General features: G+C 41.9%; 1 long non-coding RNA gene across 1 annotated transcript; it reads left to right on the forward strand.

Moving 5' to 3' along the window:
- The first annotated feature begins 860 nt into the window (after window positions 1-860).
- On the forward strand, window positions 861-3,014 carry LOC129214390 (uncharacterized). The gene is made up of 2 exons (XR_008579684.1): window positions 861-1,041; window positions 1,759-3,014. It is a non-coding gene; the product is annotated as an uncharacterized LOC129214390 (long non-coding RNA).
- Window positions 3,015-13,276: the final 10,262 nt, after the last annotated feature.

Raw genomic sequence — 13,276 nt, forward strand, 5'->3', positions numbered from 1 at the left:
AAGGCCAGGTTGGATGGGGCTTTGGGCAACGTGGTCTAGTGGAGGGTGTCCCTGCTCATGGCAGGGGGGTTGGAACTAGATGATCTTTAAGGTCCCTTCCAACCCAAACCATTCTATGATTTTATGATTCTATGGCTACCATCCCAAGTGGATGGGCTGCTGGACATCACCAGGGAGAAGGTAGTTAACAATGTCATTTGCCAGTCCTCAGAAGTTGGGGTGATGCATTGGTGGACGTGGTGGGGGTGGTGAGAGACCTTGTGCCCTCAGCCCCCAGGAGCTCTCCCCACTCACAATGGTGACAGCGCATGTAGGTGTGTGCTCCAGCAGCAAAAAGGTGACAAAGTCCCCACCTGGGGGTGGAGCAGGGTGGGGGGTGCCAGAGCAGTTTCTGAGAGCACCCCAAGACAGCTCCATGTGTGGGGTGAGCTCAAAGCCTGGAGGAACAGAGCTGACCAGGTCCCCAAGACACAGAGTCCAGTGTTCAGTCTTCCCCGATTCCTCTCCTCCATGTGCAATTTCCTGAAAAAGGGTGTATCAGTCAATGTGTTTTTAAATAGGTTACACATCCCTTGTCGTTATTTTAATTTTAAACTGTTCTGCAGAACTAATTATTTTTAATGTTGCTTAAAAAAAAAAAAGGTGTGTTAAAATAATATTTTTAACTCTAGCAATTTAAATTGAGAACTCTTATAAAATTACCAACAGTCTTTGGAATTGCAGCTCAGAAAGAGATATTTCCTTTTATTACACTCACTCCCTTCTTTATATAATATTTAACCCATGGAGCTGTAAAGGTTATACGAGCTGCATACTTTGGAAGGTTTATTCCTCATCCCGCTGCTATGACACACAAATAAGTGACCGAGTAAGTAAAGCTAAATAAATGAAGCCGGAGAAACACAAGCCAAAGTGAAGTATTGCTTATTCTTAATCCTGCCTCATTTGGGGCACTTCTTTGTGAGAATCCCGAAGTAGCTGAAGATCCCTTCAAAGAAAAGCTAGTTATAGAAAACTTATCCCCGGCGCTCATGTGACCAGGTAATGTACTCGATTCACACAAACAGGTAATCCACAGGGCTGCACTCTAGACGGTTAAGTGGCTTTAACGTAAACTCCTATTGCAGAGGGCTGGAAAGCAGATAAAAGCTTCATTTGTCTTCTGAGCCCTTGCCGAAAATCTGCCCATTATACAGTGCAGACCTGTATGAAGGCTCCTGGTGCCTTTTTGATGTGGGGGACGGCTCACTTTCGTCGAGGAGTCAATGACCGGTGCACTCCTGGCTCGATTTGCCCGCTCCCTGTGGCAGGAGCAGACCGTGGGCAGGGGCTTTGCTTTGTCACCCGGCATCAGTGAGCTGCAGCAGCCGCTCAGCCAGCCCAAAGGCATCGCCATGGGAGTACGCGTCCCTCGGTTCACTGGCAGGGAGAGCAACAAAGGTTTGCTTATGACTCCCGTGAAAAATAGTTTTTTTGTGTAAGGATATTTATCATCCGCTCATGTCATCGTTCCTGGGTTTCTGGTGACAGTTGTGGCATGGACAGTGTACAGAGTCTTTTATCTGTGAATGTTAACATTGCTTTGAAGACTAAGCATGAAATATATTACAAGTAGTTTACTGATAGAAGAGCTGGAATGACTTCATAAGAGGAGAGGATCACAGAAACAGACACATAACTGTTTGTGGCCTCTGTTTAGAAAATAAAGCTATGCTCAAAAGCACAAAACTAACTAAACAAATTTTTCATTTGTTTCAGAGGTCTGAAGTTGGGACCCCATCCATCCCTCAGTGAAGCCAGCAGGAGTCTTCCCATTGACTTCAATGGGCTTTTCATCCAGCCTCTCCTTGGCCTTAAGTTCTTTGTGGTTACACTTCTTTCCTCCTTTCCTGATAATGCAGACAGGTTTCGATGAAGTTCGCATGCGGTACACATCCCTCACACCCTGAGACATGAGCTTCTAAGAGGGATGCAGGTACCCAGAGCCTCGTCCCTGGGAGAAGGGACATCTGTGGTGGCTGTGGTGGAAAGTGGTGGGATACTGTCAGCCTCTGCATCTCCACTGCCTCCTGCAGCTTCCCATGGTCTTATGGTTCAGAAGAAATTTTATTTCAAAGCTTGAATTTTTGTGAGTCTTGTTGATTCTTCCTGTTTTCTTTGAATGCCAGCTGTTCCAGGATTAAGTAAGTAAACCATCTGATTGACAAAAGCCACCAGCCTCGAACCCAGAGTTTTGGGTGTATCTTTTAAGTGGTGTGCCACAAACCAATAGCGAATGCCCATGTCATCTAACAGAGCCGAATCTGGCAGGGTGATGTTAGTATCTAACAGCAGATACTGGTAGCTCATGGAGATTGGTAAATGCACGTTCAAAATCCATGTTCTGGAAATCCCCTCAGTTTAAAAAAATGTTCCTTTCCACTAGGGGTACTTGTTAAGTTTGGGGCGATTTGTGCTGCTGCCATTAGAATATTGAAAATGTGTTTCTGAATGAAGTTAATCCATTACTTCGCAATTCTGAGCTTCTGGAAGCAAAAGCCCACGTGGGCTGCTGCATGCCACTGAGATATGCTGCACCAGTTCTGCAGTCTTCGAAACCTTCATAATCTTTTGTGTTTGCTGGTAGGGGCAGCCCACCCAGCATAAAAAGGCATGCAAATGATTTTAACAGGCAAGCATTGTGTTGACCAAGGTTTCCAGTGTTAAACTATCCAGAAAGATTTAGACAAATTTTTCCCTATGGTAAAATGCATATGTTAGTTTAAAGATGAAGAGAAATGAAATGTGTTATTTATAGCCTGAAATATCCTTAATATTGCACACATGTGTATTTCACTTAATCATTGTTTTGATAAATGCCCACGCTGCTAAACACCTAATGTACAACAGGATGTGGTTCCCACTTAAATTAGCAGATGCTATAGTTTCTGATTGTTAATGATGGACCTGTTTGCCAATAAAAACAACTGATGGATCAGCATGTGTGAGCTACTGAACCTCAGCAAAAGCCCAAACTAATGAGAGAGAGAGAAAAATGCTTCAGGTCACAGTCAGCAGATGGGAACTGGCCAGATGTCTGTCTGGGGCAGGGAAAGTGCAGCATGTATTTAAATATATATCTATGTTTTTATATAGCAGCAACCACTGGGTAGTTCAAATACTTGGGCTAACCAGAGCAATGGTTTTGAAGTTTACTTTTGCAGCTGAGGGACAAAAATAAACATAAACGGTACATCTCCAAATCTGAGACTTCAGCTATCACATGGCACTGAAATGGTCATTACATGCAATTTACAACACAAGAAATAAACTCAAAATATTGCAAGTCAGATGAAAGCTGCATTAGGTGATTCTGGCACCGTAAGATACCATCTGTGAACAGCTGAAAATAAAATTGCGTTTTAATTTTCTCTTATTAAGCAAGACACGCTATAAAATGTAATATGTCTAAACAACATTTTTTTGCAAAACTGTGTGACACATGCAGACGAATGGAGAATATTAGTTAAAAAAGATGAAATCGTGCCATTTCTAGTAAAGAACCAAGTTATACAGTTACATATTAAAAGCTAAGCTAGCTAATTTCCTAAACATGCAGGCAGTAAATGTATGATTGAAAATGTCAGGATTTTTTTAATCACATGCTACTGCAAAATTACACATATCATATATCTCTGAGTAAAATAAATAAAACCTGCTTATTTTTCACTGAAAAAACTTGCACTTCTGCCCAGATTCAGCAACCTGGTCACACTGTCTCTGGGAGATTTATTCATCAGCTAAAAGATACGCAGATGCTTAAGTGCCTGACTGGACTGGGGCCTATAAGACAAAATTCATTATAAGTAGAAATGCAATTTGTTCGTGGATTGAAGCAATTTGAGCATTTCATTTGACTCCTCTATAAATGGAATTTCCCTGTATGCAGTTCACAGCAAGCATATTTTTCCACAGGGATCTGATCCAGACCTCACCGGAGTCAATGACCTTCTTTCCACTTGCTTTGCTGGGTTCTGGATCCATCCCCAGCTGCGAGCAGGGTACGCCTGCCTGCCAGCACCAGCCCTGGGCTTCCCCCAAAGTCAGGCTGTTCTCGGCTGACGGGTGCTTCGCCGTTACGTTGAGGGAGCCATAGCACTCAAAAAGGAAGTTGCCGTGAGGAAAACAGTTGTGTCGTGCTTTTTGATGTCAACATTAAGCAGGAAATACAGGAATTTTCCTTTGGAGAAGCCCCCCCTAACCCCTTAGGGCATTTGGGTGCAGAAAGGCCCCGGTAAGGGCAAGATGCAGCGGGAGACAAATGGGGGCATTTTTGCCAAAACCTCGCCTCCTGCTCTTGCACCTAGAAAATAGGCTCAGATATATCGTAGCAGTGGCAAGAAAATGCTGATAGCAAGTAGGGACAGTGCTGAAAGGCAAGAGGAAAAAGGAAAATGGGAGATTCTTGGCTGCAAATGTCTTCCTCGGCTAGTGCAAACAATGTTGGATGCAGCATGACACAGATACACCCACACCGGGGGAAGGAAAACACCCATTTCTGTGGCTTTTCTCCTGCCTTCACACCCTCTTTGCTCAGACAACATCCTTGTTAGTCAAGAGCTACAGCTAAGACAGCTGTAGACAGGAGCCTGCATATTGTCTTGCAAAAAGTTTCAGGAAAAAACCACCCTGTGAATCGTCTGTCATGGTGTGTGTGCTTTGTATCATGCACGATATTGTGTCTAAAACATACGCCACTCACTCATTAAAATGTCGGAGAGAAAGGTAGAGGTTATTCAAGCACAACAGAGCTCCTGTTCGATGGTTTGACTGAACAACAATAGAAATCTGCACCTGCACAAGTTTCTGCCAAAACTGATCTCACACAACTGTTGATCTTGATTAAATTCATTAGACTGGGAGAGATGGATTTCTATACATCTTATTGTGCGTGTTTTATGGGTTATGCTCCTGGGTGGAATATAAGGTGGTTTTTGTTCAGGAGACTGTAGGAAAATCATGCTGAGACCCAGGCCTGCTTTAGAATTCAACAGATTCAGCAAAAACTTTGGCCAGGACTTATTTTGGACTTCAGTAAAACTCTATTATAGGAGTTTCCGTAAGTTTAAAGGAACTGTCTGAGAGTTTGTATATATTATAAATCCTATTCTGTACAGATTTTGCCTGCAGTAGCAAAGCAGCAACATTTTTCAACGATTCTGGCTTAAGTTATAAAGCTCTATCCCGGAGCGATGAAATTAGAAAAATATTTTACAAAACCAGAACACAGGTCACATATTTGCAATATCTTTCTTTAGCATTAGCCCACTTTGAAAGGAGTTTTATGTCACAGCTGCACAGCACACATTGACTGGTTGCATCCAAAATATGGAAAATAAATCAGAGGTTTGTCCACTCATTTGATAATGTAAGGAAAACTAAGAAGCTTTCCTTGCTGGTACTTATTCTGCCCTTCTACCTATGCTGTGGGGATGTGTCTTTGTATATGTATAGACAGACATACAGAAACACACACATCTAATTTCTGCCTTTTCACTTTCCTTTGATTTACTGTTGTGCAAACAAAAGCCTTGAAACCTGATTATAATCTTACTAAGTTAATCAGGCTGTTTATGTCAGTAATTAATCAATGTTGCATGTAAAGGCTCACAACCTGCCCCAAGGTATATAATTTACCCTTGCCTTTCACTTTGCATCATCATTTGCATCAGTACAAAGGGAGTGCAAACATGTGCTGCTGTATTGTCTGTTCACCCTTCACTCATTTTGCGCAGAGGTATACGACAACAGAAATCTGTGGTCAGCAAAAACACGAAACTGAAATCACATAGCAGCATAAGGAATTCGGCATTGCCTGATGTGAAATGGGGTGGTGGCTTTGCCCGTGTCCCGGTGAACAGAATCCCCATCCCACCAAGCTCCCCTGCCAGAGGAGGACCAGGCGGTGCTCCTGTCAGCAGGTGCGTCAAAAAGAATGGGAATGGGTGAGTCGGAAGCATGAGCTTCCCCACTTACCAGTACGGCTCGTACAGCTGCGTACTGCCAGAGGTAAGGGTCTACAGCAGCACATCTTTTGGGGAGCTCTGCCTCGTTGCAGCTATGCTGAGGCGCATCTATGGAGAAACAAAGCAGCTCGCCAGGGCTGATGTCCTGGCACGGAGATTCATGGACGTATTTTGTAAGTGTGTGCGCCTAAGTGTGCACGTGTTTGCGTACACTCGGGAGTAAGCTCATAGAGCTAGAAACAACAAGATGTCACAACAGCAGATAAACAGAGTACATTGCTGAATGTATAGCTTAGAGCTGCCCTGAGCTCACAGCAAACTGTTTATAAAGGAATTATTTTAATGTAATGCAACCCTCTCTGAGATAAAACATGGGCGGTGTTTGAGAAGAAGTGATGACATTATTCAACACTCCATACCAAGACAGTACCTCCCTGCTGTAACAATGTATTTTAAAGCAGGATTAATATGTCCATTTGAACTGAAATTTGGGCAGAGTGGGTTATGTGAAAAGGAATAAATGTAGTGAACCTACATTTCTTTAAAGGATGCGGCATCAGTATTAGTCTAAATAGAGTTACTAGATTGTTGGGTTTTGCAAAATTTAAGAAATTGGTGAATACATTTTTTTAAAAGCACTGTTTCCTGTTGATGTTTTTATGGCAGACTCAGGAAGAGAACACAAAATTAAAACAGTGTGTGCAAGAAAAACTGCGAAAACATTTTAGGCCTGACACACGGAGGGGATCAGCTGACCAGAGGACCTGAAATACCACAGGGCTAGACAAAATTAGGGCACCTTTAAAAACATAACGAAACACAACAAAGTGGCAAAAACATTTTCACATATATTGCCACTGAGGACTTGCACCTGATTCTAAGAAGAATTTATTTATTTATTTTTTAAGGAAAAAACCTACCATCTTAACCCTTTAATCCTCAGTATGTTGCTGAGTTTTTTTGTCCACATCAGAGCTGTCCTTTCTTCCTATTGCTGCCTGCCACCGAAAAGAAACACCTTTTGGGCTCTTGAATTGAGAATTATTATCCAGCTACCCAAACTCTGCTTTGCTATGGCCTTTTCTAAGGCAGGACCTGAAGTAATTTCTGAAATTAATAACTTTACATCCAGGTGCTACATTCTGTTATTCTTAGCTAAAGATGGCATGTATAACCCCGAGGTGGTGCTTATTTCTCCTCACATTACAGAGAGACTTACACAACTGACTTACACAAGGTACTCCAGTTTGAGATAGCAAAAGCGAGGTGAGATAAATCCTATATTGTTATGCACTGAATTACGTTGCCCGGGCTGCACCTGATCAGGCATTCAAGAAAGGCTTCATCCTAAACCTTAATGTACTCACTGGGAAACATGAGGAGATTTGGGACAAGAAAAATGACTTGGCATTATTTTAGGATCCTTCCAGGTAGACAGGGAGGACATCCCCCCTCCCCTGGGGACATCCGATCCCAGAAGAGACCACAGGACTGTGCACAACACCCTTGATCAGAGGAATCAGAGGCAGCTGAGAGCAGTCCAACGGGCAATAGGCATGAAAGCATCCTTTCCTTTTATTCAGAGATAAAACTTCCACTGACTCCAGTGATGCAGTTTTATCCATCCAGCAGTGGCACCCACGCTGCGGTTACGATGGGGGTATGGAAAATCAACATATTCTCAAAGCAATTTCCATATTCTTAGCATATGGCCTGTGCACTGAGCCCTTATTTGGGTCAATGAGAGTTTCTCATGCAGAACGAGCACAGAAAACACGCACAGCCTGTGCCTGAGAGGGGGCATATGCCTGCAATAGCTAAATATTTTAACGGAAGAAACACACTTTAACGAAGGAGCTAACTGCATAAGCCCAGGCAGGTTTTACTGAGGCATTAATTTACACAAGCTGTATGATTGTGTTCTCATGAAATCTGCCATGCATAATTACTAAAGATGTTAATAAATAGTCAGCAAATCAGAACAGCTGGTTATGATGATATCCAGCTTTTCTAAGAAAAGCCAGACTTTAACCTCATCACCATTAATACTGTGAAACATACTCTGGCCAGTGCACGTGATGGGATACCCTAAATAGATGAATATCCATTGCACTCCCTGTCCTGGATAGTGCAAAAAGGCCTAAGGTTGGCATTTTCTTTGATGTGGACCTTCCAGCATAATTGCCTTTAGTTGAAAAAATAAAACCCAAAGCAAATCCCTATAAATGATGCAAAGGGAGGAAGGGTTTATGCCTTCCTTTGAAGTCACGTGAGATGTTCAGATACAGAGATTGATGCTGCTTGAGAATGTGGCTAGTATGTGGCTGCAGTCAGTTTTCACCACTTCTTTGATAAGAGTGATCTGTTGAGCTTCTATTAAAACCACAGTTGTGCACATAGAAATAATTCCTTTTTCTGTATATGATATCAAAATATTTTCATACCTTACGTAGCTAAAAGCCACCTCTCTTACTTTCACCTTCACTCCAGCTAGCAGTTTTGGAAGTCAGTCTAGCAAGCCATCTGTGTCCTGTCTGTGTTGCAAAGGCCAGCAAACCCACTCTCTGCATTTCTTGTTTTATTAATTACTGATGTATTTATTCTGAATTTCCTCCCATCCAATCACATTTCTGCAGAGCGCTCTGTGTCCATGCTTAGCATGATAATGAAGTGTGGCTAGTCAGATGCTGTTCAGGAAGTTCTGCTTGTCAATATATATTACGTGTCAGAAACCTGCTAGTTTGGAGCAGAACCAAAACTGGGGATAAAGTATTGTTATGGCTGGCTGGCAGCTTGGCACCTGGAGAGGACTTAAATTTCCTCAGCAAATAAGGACTGACATTAAGTTCATACACTAACATTCACATAAGAGTCATACAGAGCTCTCCCTGGCTGAATGTATCATCCAGCCTCTTTTGATAGGTTTTCTCTCCCAATAACTGCTTTCCATGTTCATCTCTCAGAACCAAGGGCCTCTGCTTCCCTTAATGCTATTGCTGCTATACGTTAGTTTCCTCTGCACCTAAACACAAGTCTGATGAATATGTCCTCTCCACGAGCTGATACAGAAACCTCAGCTCTGATATAGGTGTCTGTATTGTATAAGACAAATCGTATCTCCTTAGATCAAGGAATATCTAATTATATATACAAGGCAAAACATACCCAACAGAGCCATTTATTTGTTCTGTCGGAGATTCGGGTGAGAGACTTTGATCTGGTTCAGCCAGCTGGGGATTGTGGTGCTGGGGGTCCCAAATGCTAGGAGAAAGCCTTACCCATTGAGCATTGACCACCCTCTCCCTGCTGTCCTGTGTAACCAGTCAGTCCTGAGAAAGTACCATCAAGGACACCACAGGAAAGTCCCCAACCACTTCTACCCCCTGACTGACCCATGCCGCAATCTTCCTGTGCAATTCCCTCTATCCTACTAAAGTGAGTGACTGGCCAAACCGCCTCTCCTCTCAGGTCTGTGCCTGTTGCTCCAGACCCTTTGCGGGCCCTTTGCGGGCCCTTACCTCACCTCCTTCCTCTCACTGACATTAGCTTCAGCAGAGGTTTTGTCATGGTCAAAACTGAGCTGCTGATCTTTTTGGCAACTGCCTCTCCAGGGCACAGAAGACCCCGGCCCCACCAAACGTGCCACGCCAGTCCCACCACACCACTGGCAGGGTCCATCCTCCAGACACGACCCACAAGAGGTGGCTGCCAGACCCACAGCCGGCTGTTCGGGAACACCAAGGTCCCCTTGAAAAAAACCCCAATCCCTAAATCTCAGAGATGACAGATTGCGGCAATTAGCTGTGAGAGTATCCAGCCTCCTTTGTAACCAACAATAGCAGCATCAGGTTTGGAGGTAACAGCAGGCTCCTTTGATAAAGGTCTCTTCCAAATGCCAGCCTGTCACCTCCCGGCGGGAGAAGGACTAAAAGCATTTCAAGGGAAGAAAAGCAGCAGTGGGCAAGTTACATACCTCAGCAAGCTTATTATAAGATGCTGCTTTTATAGTGCAGCATTTTATTGTTTGTGTTTATATATAAATCCTGAAAGGTAAACTTCTGCATTGTAGCATTTGACCTTCAAAATGCAATTTTCTCTTTCCCTGTAGCAGCTCAGCTTGTACCTAACGATCTGCTGAAAAAGCTACAAGAACATTTGATATTTGAAAGAGCACTTCACATCTTTCCCTGGATGACAATCAGAATTATGAATCCCTTTGACTTAGAATTAGATAGGTTAAGTGACAAATACAAATGTGGACCTGACTTTTCCCCAGATTGTTAGGTGTTTTCCTTTTTTGTCTCAGTTCCCTATTTTTTTCAATACTCAGACTGAATATTCTGAATCTGCTCTTTATCAGAGCATATCACGACATTCCAGCACTGCAGATGCAATCACCTGCAAACAGTTAATCAAAATTAAAATCCCAATTTCACACAAATCTTATCTGCAAAAATAAAATCTATTTTTTATGTTCTGTTTTGTCTCACTCTCTGTTTTTTCAAAGGCTCCAAAATATTTTCACATGTCAGAATCTGTATTACATTTTTCATTTTAAAATCCAGAGAGAAATTACGAAAAATAAAATACATTTGTGACCATATTCCCACCTGCAATACTGCTTAAAACTTTCCAAATGTTGAAAACCAAGACAGGCATTATCTTTTTTTCTTCTTAAATCTGTGCTGACTGCTGAGAATTTTATCAAGGATGGATGTGAAGAATGATTAGACTGAAAAGCTTCATGGTTTCCACCCATGGGCTGAAAAGAAATAAAGCAAAGAGGCTCATTATTTCTCTTCGCACATCCATCATAGTGATTACTGTACTCTGAAAATTGGACAGCCACGCCGAAGTACAAAGTTTCTTTTTTTTAACCCCTCTCCGTATTATATGAGACTGTATGTAATCCCAGAATAGGACTAAAAAGAACCAAGACAAATAAATTGTTCATTATAAAGGCTATGAGAATAAATTTTACTGTGAAATCAGTATTTTTTTTATTTTATTAAAGAGTGGGCAGACAGAATATCAAAGGACGTGGAAAGCAATGTGGAAGCCCATGGGGAAGATCAGAACAAAATATTAAAGGAAGCAATTTAATTTGAAAGCAAAAATCTCAGAATGAAGCACTGAACTTAGAATGAAATGACACTTCGGAAAAAAATAAACCCCATGATTTAATCTGGATCCTCTAGAGACAATGTTTAGTGGAACTAGAATGATTTTGTGCTTGTCTTTAAATTGAAAAGTTAGAATTATTAATTTAAAGAAGTCAACGTTTTGTGGCCACTTTTATCACGGAGTCCTTATCTCCAGATGTGGAAGCACACCCACCTTCACTCCTATGTGTGTGCTTTTCTACTTCGTCTCCCATGGGGCAAGCTCTCCTGTACTATCTTAAAGTAAATATTAGTTAAGTTTATGAGGCTGTTTATTTCATGGTAACTTGTGAATGATTAGTCAGTGAAAAATCACTGCCTAGAGAAAGCAGATGACTGTTGAATAGCTGAAAAACTGTGGCCAGGAAAGTCTAATACATCTAAAAGTCAAGAAAGTAATGATCAAAACTCAGTCTTGTAATTTACCCCATGTTCTGTCTCCCAGACACCCTGCCCTCCTTTTATTTAGGCACACGAGCATACAGATTTCTCTTGCTGAGATGTGAATTTAGGTAACTTCTGGTGCCGGAAAATAGATGGAGATACTTCTTATATCACAATCTGAATAAATAAAGTTTGTTCTAAATTTGAAAAATTAATTAGAATGTACTTTCTGAGATTATATTAAAAATGCAGTGCTATTTATTAAAAATATAAAGCCACAAAATACCGGTATGTAACTGTGCTTCATTTTTAAAATACTTTTTAAATAGTAAAGAATCCCGTGCTTCATGAGCTAGAATAGTGCCTGGTGAATGCTCAAAACAAAAGCAGCCTTGCAGAGACTTCTGTAATTAGCAAGTTAGGAGTCTGCAGCTACTGATCAACAATTTGACCATTACTGTTGCTGCCATGAGATATTTGCAAAGCAAAACTTTGAAAAAGCTGGTGAGCCAGCTCCAGTTTCTGCTTATGATGATTCTACCACTCCACATGTTGAGTCCATTTCATGACATGCTTTACGTGCTAATTAATGCCTTGTCATTTGTGTTTCCAAATGAATCAAATATAACCATTCCATAACTATAGACACTGAGGAACGCAGAAGCTGAGACTAAATTTTACAAACATGAGTGCTGTAGCTGTGTCATTGCACAAACCTTTATTTTTTTTTCATTTTTTAACTGAAAGGAAAAGAAAAGGTCTAGTTCACTCATTTGTCTGGTAGTTTGACTTGACCCAATCAAGTTAAGTTGTATTCTCAATGAGGCATTTAATGCTTTAAATATTTTTTCACAAGACAGAGACATCTGCCTTCTCCACTAGAACCTCTGCTCTCGTGGAGGCAATGGATATGGGTGCGTGTGCCTTAAAAGGGCACAGAGCACATTTCCTTCGTGGCATTAAGTTTATTTCCAGGGAGAGTGAAACAAGCGAGACCAGGACTGGAGTGTCTGCCTACTGCCTCGTACTCTTCTTCTCATTCCCAAGTACAAGAGGACACAAGAAGTCCAAGGGCTGGTGGGCTCGTGGCGTAGCAGGGGAGTAACCCTGTAGCACCCCAGTTTGGTCATGGTCTTCCCTGTCTGTCCCTGGAGCCAGAGAGTTCTCTGGTGTTAATCAAGCATACTGTGGTCATGTACAGGAGCTCCAAGCAGAAATCAATCTCTACTGTCCTACACACATGTAAGAAAACATGGCTTCCAACCCTGCAGAGAGAGAGAGACGGCTTTTCATCTAAATAGGACTGTCCGCTCTGGCAGGCCATGAGTTATAGTCTCACAAAGCCCATTTTGACTTCACATGTGCCTTTGTCACAGTTTGGCTCTCTGCGACCCCTCCACTGAAGAGGTGTGTGCTGAAGAAATTGAGGCTAACTAAGATTTTAGTTTTAAATTATCCTCCTTGTAGCGAGTAAACTGTAAATTGCTGCTTTGCCATGTGGTGGAGCTGGTAGACAGCAGTTCCCAAATTTCATTTTTTGTCGCTGTGGAGGTTGTTGCTATGTTTGGAATCTTTCTTTTTTAACAGTTTTCACAACTATGTTTAGTCTGGTAAACTACCTATAAAACTTAATCTTTGCTTTTGTATTTATATCATAAACCCTCAACACTGAGGAAAACTTCAAAGCTTGATTTTTGGAGTAAGAACTGCCAAGTCTGACGGCAA

This window comes from Grus americana, chromosome 1 (genome assembly GCF_028858705.1).
Source record: "Grus americana isolate bGruAme1 chromosome 1, bGruAme1.mat, whole genome shotgun sequence".
NCBI lineage: Eukaryota > Metazoa > Chordata > Aves > Gruiformes > Gruidae > Grus > Grus americana.